This window comes from Arachis ipaensis, chromosome B3 (genome assembly GCF_059453495.1).
Source record: "Arachis ipaensis isolate K30076 ecotype BB chromosome B3, ASM5945349v1, whole genome shotgun sequence".
Lineage (NCBI taxonomy): Eukaryota > Viridiplantae > Streptophyta > Magnoliopsida > Fabales > Fabaceae > Arachis > Arachis ipaensis.
In genome coordinates, this window is record NC_142438.1 from 38,801,850 (window position 1) to 38,819,246 (window position 17,397).

The window sequence follows — 17,397 nt, forward strand, 5'->3', positions numbered from 1 at the left end:
ATGCTGTGTGTTAAGTAATGAATATGTTATGTTTCGCTTTGAGTCTTTCTACAAGTCTGGTGAATGCAATTTTTAATAAGTAAATCAAAATATTACATTGTGGCGTATTGCGAATGAATCTGATAGTCAATGATATAACCATTAAACACCCGCTTTCAAAGTATAACAACATGAACAAACAACAAAAGTGAAAATGGCTAAGATAACAACAAAAGTAAACATGGCCAGCATACATGAAAAATGAATCATCTAAACAGATGTGAGCCCGTAAAGCAACGACGGGGTACCCGTGTCCTCTGACCTCTGCGGATAAGCGGCTCCTCGTCCTCAATCTCATCCTCCTCCTCATCCGGGGCAGGCTGTGCAGGTGGCGTAGAATGGATGGGTGCCACAGACGGCCCGACAACTGAATGTGATGCAGCAGTGTAGGCGAAGGGTGGGGTACCTCCCAAACCAAAATGGTCAGCAACAGATGTCGTAGGAGGCTCGTTCAGATCGACATCTAAAGGTGCCTGCATGCCGGAGGTCTGACCACGTCTCCGGGCCGACATGTCCTCATGCATGATGGTGGTAATCTCCTCTAAAAACTGCTGACCCCCGAAGTCCGCATCAAGTGTATCTGAGGCAAGGAAGTCTGACCACTGTGATCCCGGAATAACCCATGGGGTACCCTCCTGTTGAGGCTGGTCATCGGTGGGTACACCAATGAAGTAATCTCCAAGAGGCCCCGACCCGAGTCGAGCGTCACCAGGGTCAGTCCCGTCACCCATACCTGAGCCATACCAGTCACCTCCATGTCCGCCATCGTGGGTACTAACACCAGCAACTGCTACTGCCCCTGCACCATCCCCGCCCACGGGCCCATGCTGATCGTCGTCATCGTCGTCATGGTCACGACCAGGGTGCTCCGCCGTACCACGCCCTCTCCGTCTCCCTCGCTGGCCTCGTCGTCCGCCTCCAGCGGGACCCGCGTCATCATCATCGTCCATAGCATGCTCAAGCCATCTCCAGTCATGCTGGCTCCGTCGTGTCCCCACACGAGCTCTCCTCTCAACCCGCCGCCTGTCCGGCACGTCCTCAGGACGATCCATGTCAGGAACTCGCCCAGCACCCCGCTGTGAGGCCTCAACTGGAATAGGAACGGCTCTCGGATCTCCCAAGTGCATATCCGGAGACAAGAACCTCTTTCCATGCTGACTCCACCACTCGAGGAACTCATGCGACGGTCCAAGGTCGACAACAATATCGAACCTTAGCACGGTCTCCGCACGGTCGTCCCAATATAGATGCCACTTCTGAAAATGGTACAGGAACCATCGATCACCGCCTTTGCCGTCCTTCGACATCAGAAAGTCGATGTTCAGGATAGGATTCGGACGGGGCTGCACCCCTCCGAACTGCGGAAGAACCCTATCTATCTGATACCACTCTATGACGGCAAAGTAGATCAGCAACGTCACAGACCGCCACAATGCCATATGCCGAGGCTCCAAAACCTCTGGATGCACAATCTGAAGTACGTCGGGGCTGCTGTACGGCATCCAGATAAACTGCACGAAGAACTCTCCATTGTCAGGGCAACTCATGGACCCAACTCGTAAAGTGTGGTTAAATAAAAAACGTTATTAAGTAGCATACTCACCTCCCTGTCCTGTAACCGGTCTATCCTGAGCCTCCACATCTGAACTCTAGGACCCTTTTCGCTCCCGGAAGGGTTGTAACCGGACCACCTGCATCATAAACATGTGTTATGGCTACTTAAATGTGTGTTTAGGGTATGTAATACATTATTAATAAACACAGAGTTATGTATATTAAATTGAAATAAAGAAGGCTTAGTAGAGTACCTCGAAGCCAATGACCAGCTGAACGTCTCATACCTTGCAGGCCTAAACCGAGGAAATCGCTAGAAGATCCATGACTGAAGTCGCTGAAGTGGGCCCGCTAGCTTGACAACATGTCTGTTCGCCACTCGGCACATGCACCGGTACAACCATGCCAGTGCTGTAAAACCCCAGCTGTAGGTACCCATCTTCTCCAGCCTAGCTACGTACGGAAGCCATCTGATGTGAATGCGGTTGCCGGACTTGTCCGCAAACAGCTGCGTGCCCAACAACATCATGATGTACGCACGGGCATATCGGCGCACAGTCTCGTCATCGGCTCCCTCAGGGCACTCACCAAAAGTCTCCTGAAACCAGCTGCAGTTCACTGCGTACTTCTGAACCTGGCTAGGAGGAGGTATCACTCCAAGCAACTCCTGGAACCACTCCCAGGCTGGACGCCCACCCTGGATGTATATCTGGAACTCTGATAGGAAACCGCTCACGTAACGCCCGTCCACTGGCAAACCCAACTGGTATGCCACGTCCTGGAGTGTGATCGTGCACTCTCCGAACGGCATATGAAACGTGTGCATTTCCGGACGCCATCGCTCGACGAATGCACTGACAAGGGCCTCGTCTAATCGGAACCATCTATCGTTCAGCCTTGCAAGATGGTATAGACCGGCCATCTGCAAGTACGGAACGTATCTGTCATCCAGTCGCATGCCCTGCTGCCGCCGCATGCTCCTGATGCATCGTTGAGGCTGCGCATGAAATGCACCGCATTGTTAGAACCAGCTTAATAACCAACGACAAACATAACCAACACAATAAATCATCAACAAAACATTATACTAAATAAAACTGCATAAAAATACATGAACAAGAACCACATGCAAAACAAACCCATAGACCGCACAACTAAACTGGTAACATAAAACAGCTTAAGTAGAACCACTAACATAAAATAGCTTAACTAAAACCGTTAACATAAAACAGCTAGCATAAAACAACTAACACAAACCACTAACATAAAACAACTAACAGAAACCACTTACATAAAACAACTAACATAAACCACCAACATAAGAAACCAACATAAACCACTAACTTAAAAGAGCTAACATAAAACAACTAAAACAAACCGCTAACATAAACCACTAACATAAACCACCAACATAAACCACTAACATAAACCACCAACTAAACCACCATCTAACCCGCATGCAAAACCACTAAGTCACATATACCGCTAGCACGAAGTTATTTCCGTACTAACCTCGTCGTTGATGACCCCGGCTATATGAGCAACTCCGTTCAAGCGATATAACCGTGCCGGATCGTTCCCCATTAGCAGAGTATTCCGTTCAGGTCTTCGTCGTAGAGAATCTGGGTCGTTTTCTCTGAGATTTGGTGGGGTCGGGGAAAGGAAGAATGGTTCGAATGAGGCTGATTCGAACTCCTTATATAGCCGAATCACTACTAATTCAAACCAGGTAGGTTCGAATTATTAAGGAGCCACAAGAAGGGTAATTCGAACCAGGTTGGTTCAAATTACATACGTTGCAACCTTAGCTATAATTCAAACTAGGCTTGTTCGAATTATGTTGGATTTGAGTTCGAACCTCATTGGTTCGAATTACATGCAACGTTTCCTCAACCTAATTCGAACGAGTATGGTTCGATTTATTAAGGATGCTAATTCGAACCAAGCTGGTTCGAATTACATAAAGATAGGGCCTGGCTCATTGCTGAAACGAATTTCACTTTGGCTTATTTAGGTAATTTGTAACTTGCCTTGGCTTATTAGGGTTTTTTGCCCTAAAAATTATGAATTAATTTAATAATCATGATATATTCGAATGTATATAGTAAAAAAATGTGGCAAATTTAAACTTACTTGAAGGAGTTTTCGCTAATTATTGGTATGGAAGATTAAAAAAATAAAGAGTAATAGAATCTTATGTAGTAAGAGTATTAACATGTATAAGTTATAAAATTTAATTTTGTAATTGAAAATTTTTATAATTATTATTATGACACTTTTTATTGTATATTTATTGTATTTAATTAGTACTTTATGTTTTAATTGAATAATAATAATAATAAAGAATTTTTCTTTTATTTTTTTTAAATCTTTTACTAAAAGATGATTGGTTGATTTCAAAGTTTTCGCAAATAAATAAAATTGCTGATATGACATTGTTAGAAGGAGAAATATAGCTTAAACACAATATAAAAAAACTTAGGTATTAACTTTTATATAATAAGAATAAATTCTTCACCCTTGCTTTTACTTAATTTCACCACTCTTAACCTTAAACCTTTTTCAACGCAACTATCCCACCGCCCTTCTACCCTAGCACGCAGCCACTGTCATCAGCAACGAATTAAAGCTCCCGAGCGTCGTCCTTGCCCGCCGTCACTAACCCCATGAGGAGAATCGTTGTTCCGTCGTCACCTCAATGCCACATCATTGCCCCCTTGTCAACAACGGATTGTCGTGTTTCATTCTCAACCACCGTGCGCCGTTGTTCTTCTCGCTAACCTGCCGAAGAGAATCACAATTCTCCCATTATCAAACGTCGCACCACTACCGCTGTGTCACCACCGTGCAGTTGCGTCTTCTTCCCATCCTTTTGCGCACCACTATTCTGCCCATTTCGAAGCACACGAAGTGACGTCTCACCGTCGCCAAGCTCGAGACCTTGTTCTGTGCACCGTTGCTCCAATGCTACACATCTGTCCTTGCTTCCATGCCGCTGCGTCGTGTTTTTGCCACTTTCATCGCGTGCCGCTTTGCTTCGTTCACTCAAATGGTATGGCCCAAATAAACATCCACATTTTAGTGAAAAGAGTTATCCGCATACATAGTAAAATAAACATCATGTGGAGCATGTGTATGTAAAATCAAGCAAATAAAGTAAAATACCAATGATATACCCAAATAAACATCCACTTTAAAATGAAAAAAACCATCCGCATACATAGTAAAATGAACATCTGACTTAATTGATAAGAAATAAATAACGAGACAGTAGCTACAGGGGCATCGGAATTGCGATACAGCAGTGGCGACAGCACAGAATTGCGAGAGAGCAGTTACAGCAAAAATAAAAAAAAATTCAAAATTATGATTTAACTTAATTAATTTTAATTTTAATTTTTAAAATTAAAATTAATTTTTTTAATCTATTATTTATGTTGTTCAGAAAAAAAAAACATTATTCTCCCGTATTTTGTCTTAAAATAATAGTGCTACTAAAGTTAATTTAAGTAAGAATTAGTATGTCGATTCTATGAAGTTTATTATTAGGTTTATTATTTGGTGTGGAAATTTTGTCTAATTTATTTTTTATTATAAATTTAAAATATTTAAAAATTATTTATTTTTATGTTTTTTAAATTAAATATTAATTTTTAAATACTTTTTTAATATCTTAATTATTATCTTTTAGACACTATATCAATTACCTAATTAGTATATTAATTTATTCATATATATATGCACGATGTAAATGGGATTAGATGAAAACGGATCCACTCTTGTTAAATTGCCAAATTCATCACTTTCTAAAAATATAAACAGAAGCACAACATCATCATGACCTCCTTGTAAGGTGATATGTTTAAATAAATAGGGATGTTACACATCCATGTAATCATGTAACTAAGTTGACCCAATACCAAAAAAATTCAATACTATTAAATGAAATGTGAAATACACGCGTCCAATACACACGAAATTGCTCTTGCCCAACGCTTCTTTTCTTCTTCTTCTCTCTCCATCACGCTTCTTCTTCTTCTCTTCTTCTTCTTCTTCTTCTTCTTCTTCTTCTCACGCTCGTTTACGCACGAAGCGTCTTCTTCTTCTTCTTCGCCTTCTTCTTCGCGTTCCTCCTCCTCCTCCTTCTCCTCCTTTTTCGCGTTCCTTCTTCTTCACGTGTTTTCTCCTTATCATCATTCTTTTGTTGTTGTTGCTGCTGTATTTTTTTGTCTTTTTCTCCTTCTCTTTCTGGTGAAGAAGCAGTAGAAGGTGAGGAAGAAGAGTTTTGAATAGTGCAGAATGAGCTGAACACAGTACTCATGGTGAACCGAACATAGTACTCATGGTGAAACAATTGTATAGTACTGAGTGAACGAAACATAATCCATTATATAAAATCAAATTCGAACAGCTTTCTGCAGAATAAACCGAACACAGTACTCATAGTGAACCAAACACAATACTCATGGTGAACTGAACATAATACTCATGGTGAAACAATTGTATAGTACTAAGTGAACGAAACATAATCTATTATATAAAATCAAATTCAAACAGCTTTCTACAGAATGAACCGAACATAGTTCTCATGGTGAACCAAACACAATACTCATGGTGAAACAATTGTATAGTACTGAGTGAACGAAACATAATCCATTATATAAAACCAAATTCAAATAACTCTACCTACAATTTACATATTATCAATTCAATTCAATTCAGTACACCTCCATCCATTTAATTCAATTCAAATTAGCAATTGCATTCCATTCAATTCGATTCAAAATTGAATAATCCAAACTTTGTCAGTTTGTTTTGTTTCAGAAGAGTAATCCAAATCGCTCTCCATTCAACTGATTTGAAGTTGAGTCATTTATTATTTCAATTCAGAAGTGCAGATCGAAGAAGAATAGAAAGAAGATAAATGCAACATAACCAGATCAAAATAAAAAAACGAGAAGATGAATGCAATCAGAGGAGAACGACGAAGGCAATGCAGATCAAGAAGAAGAAGAAGGTTTACGTTGCAGCAGAAGGTTTACGTTGAGTAAAGCTTTAGGTTGCAACACGTTATATGTAGCGCATGTATGACAAACGAGTGAAGGGTGGAGAATGCGCGTGTGGAGGAAATTACTTGGTTAACAACCATATAAAAAATACATGGATGCAAAGCTTTTCCGTTAAATAAATTAGTAAAAAAGAGTGAGAATTTATCTTATTTAATATTTATTAATTATTGTAATAATAATTAATAATTATTAAATAAAATAAATTTTAATTGAATTTTTATCTCTCTTGCAGAATTGTATAGTTATAATTTGAGTTTAGCTAACCTGTGTTTTTAAGACACAAATTAAGGTTGTTAATAATAAAAAATTTTAAATAGTTTATTTTAATAAATGCACAACAAATAAATTGAAAATTTAGATTTTGCATCGTTTTCTATAAAGACTTTTTTAGTTAGTAACTTTATCATGTATCTTAAGAGTATATAGTAGCTAAATTTTTATAATTTAATGAAAATATTTGATAAAAAATTAATAAAAAATAGTCAGAATTTGTCTTATTTAATATTCATTAATTATTGTAATAATTAATAAATACTAAATAAAATAAATTACAACTTTTTTTTTAACATTATTGATAATTTAATTGAAAAATTTTCATGTGTTCCATTCACTTTATTGAAACAGCGGTGTACCAGATACGAATAGGTAGACAATTTAAATTTTTTCTGGTAGTATATGGTGCAATACCTAAAACATTCATAGTTAGATAGTGAAATGATGATTAAAATGGGAGTGAACATGACCAGGCTAAAATGCAGGCAATTTCAGCTAAGGACGTAATAACGATTTGAAACTGATAGGTTGTTTCTTTAGCGGCCATGACAGACTATTAACAATGAGTGGTACTTGACCAGTAAATTGAATTTGGATTTAGTGTTTGGTTTTTTGGTGTAGTTGGTTACATGGTGAAATGGATTGTATAAGTCTCAACAGGGTATATACAAAAAAATAATTAAAACATGTTTATAATGGCAAAAGTGTCCAAGTGAAAATTTGGATGACCTGGAAAAAAAAAGTATGGGTGTAATAAAATAATTTCATAGACAAAAAAGAGATTAAAATTAGCGAAATTCACTAAAACGTGGTTGAATGCTTGTTGGAGTGGAGAATGACAATAATGTATATAAAATTTTAGCGTTTGTGATATATGCAGTTTGTGATGCTGTGAAGGAAGATAGTTAAAATGGACACTGTTTACTGTTTTAGCCCTTGAGCACTTGCATTTCTCCGTTTATGTGGAGGGACATTGGACAATGCATAAGAGTTGTGGTAGGTGTGGTAGGGTAGACGTTGATGCTGCAGAGGTGGGAGGGAAGACTAGGTTCGTGGCTGGTGATTGAAGATTCACTGTAACGAAGATCTACACCCACAGCTAAGCCACACGGAGAGGCTCATCATTCTATTATGCAGCAACTCTTTCGGAGTTACCTTTTTCGAATAATTGACCAATTGGTCACCCCCTCACCGTGCTCTACACATTCACATGATCATGTCAAAATTAAGCTTTAAATCTGAGCCTTTCTTATTTTTAAATCAATGTCGAAATGTTTCACGATTAGTTCATTACTGAATACTGGTATATCAGTCAAGTACACTGTACATGCGAAAACTTTTTTATTTTTTTTAATAATAAAACGGGACTAAACTGTCCAAAAAAATCTAAATACAAATTAAATGAGATAAAATACTTTTTCTTCCATCTATTAAGACTTAGAATATTAAGTCATTGTTGAGACCATTGCTATTTGTTGTGTATCTGAAATGTTTAGCGATTGGGCCTATATATATATATATATCCATTTACACTATTGTAATAGTTAGGATTTTGACTAATAAGATCACTGGTTCCATTTTTTTCATTTAGACTTTCTTTCTATTACCCTTGTTCCAATATGCTATCAGAGTGGCACCGATTCGGACCTCAAGCTTCTCCACTCTTCTTTTTCTTTTTCCTCTTTTTTTTTTTTATTTTCCATTGCTTCCACTTCTAATCAAACCCAGAAAATCTCCTTGTTCCCATTTCTGACAAACTAACTGAAAATTCTTTTCTTCTATGGAAACAAATTGCCTTGTCCACAATTTTTTCTAAAAAATTTAGAAATCATCTTAATGAAACTAAAACCTAACCCAATTTGCCACAGAAGCTGACAAAGCTGCTAGAAATGAATCCGCCACCTATCAAGCATGGATTCAACAAGATTATGCGATCCAGACTTGGCTGTTGTCTTCAATAGATATTTCTTTTCAAAATTGCATGGTTGGATGCACTTGAGTTCATCAAATTTGTGATCGTCTCAACACATACTTTGCAGCTCACACCAAATCTCGCATCAAACAACTCAAGACCCAATTAATATCCATCAAAAAACTCACCCTTCCTGTCACTGAATATCTCACTCAAATAAAAAAGATTGTAGACCTTCTTACTGCAGTTGGCTCTCCCCTTACAATTGATGAACAGGTTGATGCTATTCTTGAGGGTTTGAACTCTAACTACAAAGCTTTCCGCACTTTTGTTCTTGGCAGAAAAGAACCATGGACCATTCCCGAACTTGAAGCATTCCTCATGGCACAAGATGAAATGCAAGAACAGCCTACCAAAGAAAAAACACCATTAGTTCAAGCCAATCTCACCTAAACTCAAATTCCAGGCAACAATTTCACCTCTCCAAACTCACAAGCATCGTTTTCACATCTCAAAATTTTGGTCGAGGCAATGGTGGACGTTGAGGCAAAGGAGGACGCTTTTTTCGTGGAGGGCGCAATTCTTGGCAAACTGCAAATTGAATTCAATATCGACTTTGTGGTCGATTAGATTATGGAGTTTGGCAGTATTATTTTTTATTTGATCAGAATTTTAATAACCCTCTTTATTCTTCTCAATGATCTTAGCTTCCACCTCCTCCATCAACCTCCTTTCACAATCCTCAGGCTCTAATTGCCACACCCTCTTCTGTTCAAGATAATGCCTGGTACCCAGATTCTGTAGCTTCAAACTATCTCACCCATGATAAACAAAATTTAATTTCTAGCTCCGAATATAGTGGTTCAAATCATGTCTCCATCGGTAATGGCACAGGTATTCAGATCAAGTATATTGGTAACTCTACTCTAACTTCACCTTCTTCTAATATTCAATTTGCCTTACTTAATTTATTACATGTTTTCAATATTGCTAAAAATTTCATCAGTGTTCAAAAGTTTGCTGAGGATAATGGAGTGTATTTTGAATTCCATGCACATTATTGTTGTGTTAGATCTTCTCATTCTAAACAAATCCTTTTGCATGGTTCTGAAACAAATGGTATTTACAAATTTCATAATGTGAATGTTCCTGGCACTATTTCTCTCGATGCACCAAAAGCCTGTTATACTAATACTGTCGCTCATGATCTTTGGCATAAATGCTTTGCTCATGCCTCTTCTAGAATTATTGCCTTAGTTCTCCAACATGCCTCAATTCCTTATTCTAATAATATCACTGCTACATCTCTTTGTGATGCATGTTACAAGGCCAAAAGTCATCAACTTCCTCATTTTTCATCTCATCACTCCTACTCTCATCCCCTTGAACTCATCTTTGCTGATCTTTAGGGTCCCTTCCCCGTCCCTTCTTCATCTGATTTTTGATATTATTTGTCTATTGTTGATGTATACTCTGGCTATACTTCTATCTTTTTACTTCTCAATAAGTCCCAAACCATCACTGCTTTCAAACAATACAAGGATTTTATTAAAAATCTCACTGGATGCTCTATTAAATGCATTTAAACTTATAATGGAGGAGAATTTATATGTCATGCTTTTATAGATCTTCTTTTAACCTTGACATCACACATAGACTCGCCTGTCCTTATTTTCATCCTCAAAATGGTAAAGTCGAACGAAAGCATCGTCGCATAACTGAGTTAGGCTTAGCCATGCTTGCTAATGCCTCTCTCCCTCTCAAATTTTGGCTTGATGCTTTCACCAGCACCACATACATTATTAATCGTCTTCCATCTCCATCTCTTAATAATAAATCTCCCTTTGAGCTCCTCTATCACCAAATTCCTGATTACACTTTTCTTCGTGTTTTTGGATGTCTTTCCTATTACAATAAATATAAACTTGAACATAGATCCAAATCCTGTGTTTTCCTTGGTTATGCCACCAACCACAAAGATTATAAGTGTTTGGCTTCGGATAGCAAAATTTATGTCTCCCGTCATGTCCGTTTTGATGAAACCACTTATCCTTATCATTCACTTTTTTCTGATCATTCATCCAATTCTTCATCCTCTCTTCAATCCACTCATCTTTCTTGTCCAATCATTCCTGTCACAACTTATTCTGTTCATCATCCTCCTCTTTTATCCACTTTACTATCACCTTCTCATACTACTCTCTCCTCCCCACCTACTACTATTTATACTAATTGTTCTTCATCTTCATCTAAGTCAGCCACACCTATTTTTTCTAACATTCCTATCACTGGGATTGATGTCCCTGCCCCTTTATCCATCATCAATAATCCACCTCCTCTAAACACTCATCTCATGTAAATGCGTGCCAAATCCGGCATCATAAAACCCAAAGCCCACTGCACTACTCTTCATTCTCAAGCTAATTTATCTACCATTTCCTCTAATGTTGATCAAGCCATGCAATTTTCAGAGTGGAAAGCTGCAATGCTAGAAGAGTATAATGCTCTTCTTAAAAATCGAACTTGGAAAATTGTGAACCCACCTCCTAATGCCACTGTTATTGGCTGTTGGTGGCTTTTCACCATCAAGCAAAACCCAGATGCCACTATTAAATAGTACAAAGCACGCCTTGTTGCCAAAGGATTCTACTAAAAAGAGGGCCTAGATTTTGATCAAGTGTTTAGCCCATAGTTAAACTAGCCACCATACATATTCTCCTCACTTTGGCTCTGTCCAAAGGTTGGCACATTCGCTAATGTGACTTCAATAATGCATTCCTTAATGGTAAATTAGATAAAGATATTTTTATGCTTCAACCACCTGGCTTCATATCTTCTAATCCACATGCTGTTTGCAAGCTTCATAAGGCCCTTTATGGCCTTAAACAGGCACCCCGTGCCTAGTTCACCACACTCAAAAATACTCTTCACAATTTTAGTTTTCATCATACAAAATCTAATCACTCCTTTTTTATTCACACTACACCTACTAACACTACTTACATACTTGTTTATGTTGATGATATTCTTCTTACAGGGACTGACCAAGCCACTATTAATCATCTTATTTCTCAACTATATGCTATCTTTTCTCTTAAAGATTTAGGCACTTTATATTATTTTCTTGGCATTGAAACTACTTTCTTATCTAACTCTCATGTTGTTTTATCTCAATCCAAGTATATTAAGGACCTTCTTACAAGGGCAGGGATGCTTAATGTCGAACCTATGCCCACCTCTATGGCTACGACACTCAAATTGAGCAATCAGGGTGATGATATCTTTGTCCTTTGCTTTTATTTTCTATTTTTTTCTATGAGTTATCACCCTCTTGGTTTGGAGTATGGTTGTGATCATTTTGTAGGGAGTGATAATTATATCTTTGGATTGCATCATGGGATGGAGAAATCAATTGAGGGAGGAGCAATCTCCTCCATGTCACAATGAGCCATGCCCTCCCTAATGCACATATCCAAACCAAGGATATGGTGGATTTCACTTTAATGGTGCACCTCCACCACCATATACCTATGGCCCATACCCCAACGTAATCCTCAATCACCATATTTTTAAATACCACACCAATACCATCATCCACCTCCTTACATACCACCTCAAGATACTCATCAACATGAACTACCTCCTACATATACAACCTTTATCCCACCTAATAAATCTTCCCTCTTACCTAATTGTGGAGTTCTCCAACCCTTGTCTCAAGAAGAACAAGAGCTTTAAGCCTTTCTCCAAGAGCAAGAAAAATTCCGAAGGACACAAGGGTAATTTGTGGCTACCATAGCCGAAGCGGTGAACCGCTTAGTCCTCCTACACTCATCTTGTCAAGGCACTCCTCTTGAAGAATGTGAAGGATTGACTAAAGGGTGTAGTGAGGAGAAAAACATGGAGCCTCAAGGGAAAGAAGAAGGGTTAGAGTATGAATTGCAACAAGAGGAAGAAAAAGAAGTATTTGAACCAGAGGAGAAAAATGGAGAATTGAGGGAGATTGACCAAGATGTGGATTCCATCATTTAAGATTTTTTACCCACATTGGTCAATCCCCTCAATGATCTTGATGAACCTTCCCCTATTGGATTTGGAATAGAGGTTGATGTGGACTTCTCACAACCTCCTTGTTATGACTTGAGTGATGGAGAAGAGGAAGTTGGTGAGGAAGCAATTCCGTTCCAAGAACATATTGAATGGGTGGCAATTTCACCGATGAACTTCATTGGCCTCCATCAATATGCTATCTTGGAGACGGATTACCAACTTAAGGCCTTTCTTGGGTTGGTACATGGTGGAGAAAAGAGTGTTGGTGGCCAAGGGAATCCAAGGCTCATCAAGAAAGCCAATTCAACCTTTGGGATTCAAGCATGGTATAAAACACCATTGAGTGATTTTCGGAGAGTGTTGGGTTGCTTCAAGGGTAAATTCACTAAATTGAGAGTTTGTCCATCCGGCTTGAGTTATAGAGGTCAACAAAAAGGAAAGCGAAAAACTAGAATATGGGATCTCGGAGGAGCTTTGAAGTGCAAGCTTGGATGGAGATTCAAGGAGGAGTGGAAACATAAGCCACCGTAACAAGAGTCTCCTCAAAAAGTTCAACTTAAGGACTTTAAATAAAAGTGCTAGGTGGGAGACACCCTACCATGATAACATCTTTTTTACCCTTTTCTTGTTTATAGTCTTGAATTATTGTATTTTGCTTCTTTTAGTTAGTTTAAGTTTTGTTTGATTTTGAGCATAAATAGGTTAATCTCCATATAGATAATGAATTTATGAATTTCAGGATGTTTTGGGTTGAAATTTGTGTTGAGCTAAGGCTTAAGTCCCTTAGAAATTAAGAAAATTTTCTTGGAAAAACAGGGCATTGTGCGTGCGTACGCCCTTGTGCGTATGCACACTAGCCTGCACAGCCCCTGTTGGGAGCGCTCGCACGTCTCTGTGCGTGTGCGCATCCCAATTTTTGCCCATTGTGCGTATGCACAACAACCCTAAATTTCCCATTTTGTGCGCACGCACCCACTCGTGCGTACGCACACTCATTTGCATCCCTTCTGTTGGGAGCACTCGCACCCCTCTGTGCGTGCGCACCTTGGGCTTTTTGCTCTCTGTGCGTATGCACACTTTCATGCGCCCTCACACATGATCCTTTTTGCAAAAAAAAAAAAAAAAAAAAACTGTTTTGTGCGTGCATACCCACCTGTGCGTACGCACACGTCTTAATTCCCTCTCTGCTCGGAGCGTTCACACACCCTTGTGCGCGTGCATACCTTCCATTGCCCACTTTGTGTGCGTATGCACACATGTTTGTGCATACTCACAAGTACTGTTTTGGGCATACTTTTGATTGCACTTTTCATTAAGCCCTAACACACTTCTGCCCCCTCCGATCTATTCCTCTCTTCTCTTGCTTTTTCCATGTTTTTCTACTTGTTTTTACTTAGTTTTCATTGCATCTCATTTTTATTTTAGTAATTATATTAGATTTGGTTTAGTTGTTTGTTAATTAAATAAGTTGCAAGTGTTTGATTGATGTTGATTGGGTTGCTTCTTGCTTGAAATTTGGCATATTTTTTTTTGATAAATATGTGCACTAAGCATTAAGTCCTTGTTTAATTGCCTAATTGAATTTTGAGTTTGATCCATATGTTGTAGCTACCATATGCGTTAAACTATACCCTTGTTTGGCAACTTAATCTGTTAATCATGAATTGTGCACCTTGGATTATCATTGATGTTATTTAAGATTGAGTTTCATCAATGCACTTATACTTTGCTTTAAATTACTAGTACCTAGTGGGTTTGAATATTCATGTTTTCATTGCACCCTAGGACAATTTATTTATAAGTGTGTATTGAATTAAGTGAATTGAGTTGAAATTACTTGTTCATCATGATTTTCATATCAAATTCATCACATGACCGGTACTTATTTCTTGTTAATGCCTTACATTTGTTTGAGTAACTTGACTTGATTCTTATCAAGCTTGTCACTTTTTGCAATAAGTACCTTTTCCATGTGGCTATTTCATTATGTTTCATGATGAATAAGGAGTTTTCTTTTTATTATTGGATTGGTTATTGTTTATTGTGCTTCTATATCAATCTTGCGCTTTCACTTGCACAATTTCAATATCCAATATCTCATATATTCAATTCACTTTAGTTGTGGTTACCTAGGTTTGTTTGTACCTTCACTCTTGCTTATCTTTACTTGCAACCTAGGCTACTTAATTGAGGAACACATGCTATCTCTTTTGATTGTGTGGTTACCGTTTTTACCCGGCCAATGTGTGTGTTCTGAACCGTGCGCACACTTAGAATACACACATTGTCTTTTATCATACCACACTTTTATAACCTTTTTCTCAATTTTTGTTTATTTGTTCTATTCAGCATCCCGAGCTCCAGTGGCCACCAGCTGAAGGTGGAGCCTCGCATCTCTTCACTCCCGGATTATGTGCATGCATGGAGGACCGTGCAACATTTAAGTGTGGGGGAAGATCCGCAATTTTGGGGCGTAAATTTCTATTTCTCAACACTTTGTACTATTTTCTAGTTTTTAGTAGTTATGTTTTTTGTGAATATTTGTTTAGTATTTCATTGCATTGCACTTTGCTTAGTTTGCTTATATACATCTTAGCTTGTTTATAATTCTATTTGTAGTAAATATTTGCATTTGCGTGTTGCCTAATATAGAAAATAAGTTTGGTAAAAACAACAAAGGAGTTTTCAAGAAATCTCTCTTAGGACATTCCATTGATTAGATTTGAAAATTTATTTTTCAACTTGCTTGAAGTATTTTTATGGAACATAAAAAATGAGTTAGAACAAAATACCAAGTGCGATTTGAGCTTTAATGGATGGTTACATATTTTCAACTACAAATTTTGTTCTTGTGTGCTACATTCCCTTATGATTAGGATCTTAGATTTTCTTGAATCTTTATGTCCTATATTTGATGTTTTGAATGCATTTAGTATGATTGAGGCCATTTTTTGAAATTAAACTCACTAAACCATATGGCCATACCCTTACATCTACCTTTGTAAACCACTTTTGGACCTTTTACTTTCCCTTTTGTTCTAATATTAAGCACACCAATTGCTCTAAGCGAAAAATCATTTATGTCCATGAATTGTATCTTTGATTAGCTTGGGTTAAGTAATGTGTGTTATTTAAGTGTGGGGGGAATTTGTGGAGAAACATTGGTAGCAAGTTTACATTAGGTATTCATTGAGAAAATTTGGAAAAAAGGGTAAACATTCATGCATTCATTACTTAAGACATATGCATCTCTTTTTGGTGACAAAAGAGAAATTTTGGTGTATAAAAAAAAAGAAGGAAGAAAAAGAAAAGAAATGATAATAATAATGCTAAATAAAGAATGCATATGTGTGTGAATTAGAAAGAAAATGCATGAGTGAGTGTGGAAAGGGAGGTGAATGGAAAATTAGGTTGTTCTCTTTTGTGTGAATATGTTATATAGGATTAGAAGGGATACTTGAGCTAATCAAAGATCCAATCTACTAGTCCACTTAACCATATTAATCATACCCTTACCCTAACCCCATTACAACCCTCCAAAGACCTCATGATATTTACATTCATGCATCAGTATTTGTTGATTGTTAGATAACTAGCAAATCCTAGAAACCATGATTAAAGGAGAATTGAGGGATTAAGCCCTAAACACTGAGCGATTAGAGCGTATACACATCCGGTGAGGGGTTCGATTGCTCAATTCTATGATTCCTTCTCTTACCTTGTGTTTTCTTGCAAGTTGTGGAATTAATTTTTGAAACCTTTAAATCAAATATTTGGATGTTGATCATATTGTATTAATTCCTTGCCTTGGCCCTAATGATCTATTTTGGATTAATTGAAAATCTCTTATTTGTTTTTGCCGAACTCAATAAGGAACCATGGTATAGTCTAGATATAGGTAGTTAACATTTTGCATAGTCGCATGCATGTAGATAGTGCATTAAATAAGTTGCTTACCCTTTTACCCTTCTCCTTTGATTGTGATTAGTATGAGGACATGCTATTGTTTAAGTGTGGGAGAATTGATGAATCCATATTTGACGATAAATTTTGGATTGATTTGAGTGGATTTCATCATATAAACCCACATTTATTCATCTAAATAGCATGCTTTTGTGTTTTCTCTTTAAATTATGTCCAAATGTGAAAACATGATATTTTGTGTTTAATTTAATCAATTTGATTCCACTTTTAGTCTATTTGATGCCTTGATATTTTGATGAGTAATTTCAGGTGTAATAGATAGGAATGGCTTGATAAGGGTGGAAGAGAAGCATGCAATTGGGAGAGAACATGAAGAAAACAAAGGAGAAGCACATAGCCAAGTGTGTGTACGCCCAACTCCCTGTGCGTACGCACAAGAGGAAATCAGCATGTGTGCGTACGCACAAGTTCCTGCGCATGACTTCATTAAAAAGTCATGTGGCTCGCGATTCGGGAGGCTTTTTGGCCCATTTCTGAAGGCTTTGAAGCTTATAAGGAGGGGGAAGCAACCACACA

The 17,397-nt window shown here is 37.9% G+C and overlaps 1 pseudogene; it reads right to left on the minus strand.

Moving 5' to 3' along the window:
* Positions 1-580: 580 nt before the first annotated feature.
* LOC148570350 (uncharacterized) lies at positions 581-1,541 on the minus strand (annotated as a pseudogene).
* Between the last annotated feature and the right edge of the window lie 15,856 nt (positions 1,542-17,397).